The sequence below is a fragment of the Mesoplodon mirus genome (genome assembly GCF_964341445.2).
Source record: "Mesoplodon mirus genome assembly, chromosome: 2".
Lineage (NCBI taxonomy): Eukaryota > Metazoa > Chordata > Mammalia > Artiodactyla > Ziphiidae > Mesoplodon > Mesoplodon mirus.
In genome coordinates, this window is record NC_138977.1 from 218,590,953 (window position 1) to 218,594,482 (window position 3,530).

The following is a 3,530-nucleotide window of genomic DNA, read 5'->3' on the forward strand; positions in this document are numbered from 1 at the left end:
AAGACCAAGGATGAGACTCAGGCTCTTAGATTTAAGCTGGGACAGAGGCTAATAAAATAAGGAATGATACAGTTAGACAATCTCAATTTGGCAAGCATCATAGTAATAATTAATAATAATAATTCAGGCAAGAATCATTAGCGGATGCTAAAACTTGTGGATAAAAATTTGAGAATAAACAAAATATTTACAAAGTCTCAAAGACTTCCCCACAAAATGCTAATTACTTACAAAGGGGAAAATATTAACTATGAAAGTGGAGAAGTCTCGCGGACACCAGCCGGACCAAGTGATCAAAGTTCACATCAGCAGCAGTGGTACAAAGAAGGACACAGTGCCACTTTTTTGGACTCTTTTCACTTCTCCAGTCTTCATATTTTGCCCTTAACTCATTCTCATCTGTAAACCCCTCTGCTCTCTCCTTCTGCACTATCTTGAACCATCATCTCTTAGTAGGCAGGGATTGGTCTGCTTAATTTATCTGGAAGGAGCTGGTCAAGAGACAGATGTTCCTGATTCCTCACATGTGCACCTTAAAAGGGCTTTTACACCCAATACCTCATTGACCCTCACGGTCTGAAAATTAAGTAAAACATATTTTTCTCCCATTAAAAAAAAATGTGGGGCTTCCCTGGTGGCGCAGTGGTTGAGAGTCCACCTGCCAAAAAAAAAAAAAAGTGAAAAACAGGCTCAGAGAGGTTAAGCCACTTGCCCAAAATCACACAGCTAGCAAGTGGTTGAGCCCACGTCTCCTGTCTCCAGTGATAAGATGCTACAGTCGACGTGGTGGTTGACTCCCCAATACCCATACCCCTCCCCCACTGTGTGGCCACAGTTCTGTTTCAGGGACTGACGCTGCCTCCAGGTGGGCCCCATTTAGTCAATGCAAACCCAACGAAAACGAAATCCCATCTCCCTTCTTCAGCAGCTGGAGCAAGAGCTCAGGCCTGAGCTGATCAGCATATGCCATTCCCCTTGGCCTGGGGAACAGTTCTAGCCAATGAGACACGATAAGAAGTCTGCTAGGGCTTCATGTCTTATGCTTCCTTACTTTTAAGAACAAGACTAGGAAGCTTCTCTCTCTTCCTAAAATAAATGGGGAAGAAGATAGCCCAGCTTGCTGCTGGCAGCGATCCTACAAAGAAGGGAACCAGCCCTAGAACAAAACTGACACTGTGGATGGCGGAAGAGAGAGGTAGAAAGGACCAAGCATCCGTGATGACCTTCTGAAGTGCAATGCCAGACGACCCTGGAAGCTACGTTAAGTTGGTTCATCTGTTCATTGCAATCAAAAGCACCCTACTGGGTGCAGGCCCCCTCTCCCCTGAGGCAGCCCAGCAACGGGGAGCCCAGCAGCCCAAGTGTCCCATTGAGCTCCAAGGTAATAATGACACCTGCTTCGCCAGCCCCCATACACCCCTGCTGTCCTCAAGTGGCTGTTTGTTGACATCGCTTCTCTTGAGCTCTTTAAACTTCACAAGGAAGGCAGTTCTATAGTGCTGTGAGCTGTCTGTCTGAGAAGCAGCCCTAGTGCTAAGGCAGGATGAAGATTCGTCTGTTCCCAGTACCCACCACCCCTCTCTCCTCCCCCACAAAGAGCAGCTTTCCTCTGGAATCCATGCACGTGCTGTTTATTTCTAACTGCACCAGCAGGTCCCAGCCCTGTTGCTTGCTGCTTCTAGTTATTCACTTGGAGTCAGAGCTGCTGGGAAGTCAAAACTAGCTTTATTCTACCAGCATGAAAAGGAAATGCAGAAGCAGTCTTTTGGCTTCACAGGGGTAAGGAGCTGGGATTTTTCTCCTCTTCCTGTGAACACCAGGGCTCATGCTTACATGGGTCTATGATTACACAGCCATTTGGAAATTCTGTGAATTGGAAGCAGCACTGTCACTGACTCCCTACAAAGAAGAGGCAGCAGGAGAAGTCCTCCAGAGGAGGGACGTAGGGGCAGCCATCTGGTTGGAAGCCACCGCATTTACATAAGTTGTCTCTTCACTTGAGGTGGTGAGCAGTCTGTAAGGGAGGGGGTGTTAATGACCAAAGCCATGCTTGACACCATGTACTAACCAAGGTTTTTATTTAATTTTTTATTTTCTGTATTTTATAATGCTTTGACATCTTGGGGCCTTGCTGATCTTGGAGAGACTGACCCTCCCAGGGCTGACTAATTCCTAAAGACAGCAAACAACTTGCCTTCCGTATGCTATTCCTATGCAAACCAACCAATCCAAAGCCCATAAATCCACCTCCTCCTTTATCTAGCTTTCTAATACCATGTTAATATTTCCCCTGCCCTAAATCACCACCAGGCCAGGTGCCAGACATACAGAGACCACCCTTATCGCCCAGAGCCCACTGACGTTATTCAAACTATACAACCCTAAACTTGCTCAAACTTGCCTACCCTGCCCATGCATTCCTTCCCATGGAAACCTCAGTAAAGGCTCGGACCATGCTCTCCCTTCACTCCTTCACTCCTGGCCCACCCAGGTGCTTCCCCATGTGGCCCTGCAGGGCACTGTGTGACCCCTTCTTTGGGGAACTCTGCGTAATAAACTCTTCTTTCGAGGCAATTGTTTCCGTGTCTGTCATCTTGCCACATCTGATTAAGCCAGATCAGCTAGTAAGAGAAAGATAGCATGATTGTACGTAATGCCTATCACACTGCAAAGTAGGAATTAATAGCTCCATTTTCCATGTGAGAAAAGTGAAGCTCAGATGGTTGAGTAACTTGCTGATGTTGGTTAACAGAGAATATTGATCATGAGCTAAGGGTGCAGCAGTCGACTTCTTTTTATAGAGATATAGGAAATTTTAAAGATATTGATATTTGGTGGGAGAATTGAGTACTATCCATCAAAATTAAAATGTTTTATTTTAGGACTTCCTTGGTGGTCCAGTGGGCAGTACTCCACGCTCCCAATGCAGGGGGCCCGCGTTTGATCCCTGGCCAGGGAACTAAATCCCACATGCATGCCACAACTAAGAGGTCCACATGCTGCAACTGAGAGGTCCGCATGCTGCAACTAACATGCCGCAACGAAGATCCCACTTGCTACAGCTGAGACCCGGTGCAGCCAAATTAAATAAATATTTTTTTTAAAAATGTTTTATTTTAGGAGGGAAATTTATTAGACTTAGTTAATGGAAATGAAATATGTTACATGAGTCCATTCAGAGGGGTTACTGGGGAAAGCTGACAGAATAACTCGGAGGAACTGGCTGGCATTACTCCATCAAATCTCCTGGGCTTTTTGTTTACATTCTTACAACCTCGAGTGGAGGTGAGCCAAGTTGGAATACAGCCAGTAGAGCAGAGGGTCCAGCTGAGATTGAACTTGGCCGCCCCTCTCCAGGGTATCCCAGTGACAAAACATGCTGCCCCCAGCATGTTAGTGATACAATAAGGAAAGCCACATGCAAGAAGTAAACAGTCATTAGGGGAAGAGCAACACGTGGTCTTACTGCTACTCAAATCTCGTCTGGGGACCAGCAGCCTTGGCATCACCCAAGACGTTAGAAATGCGGC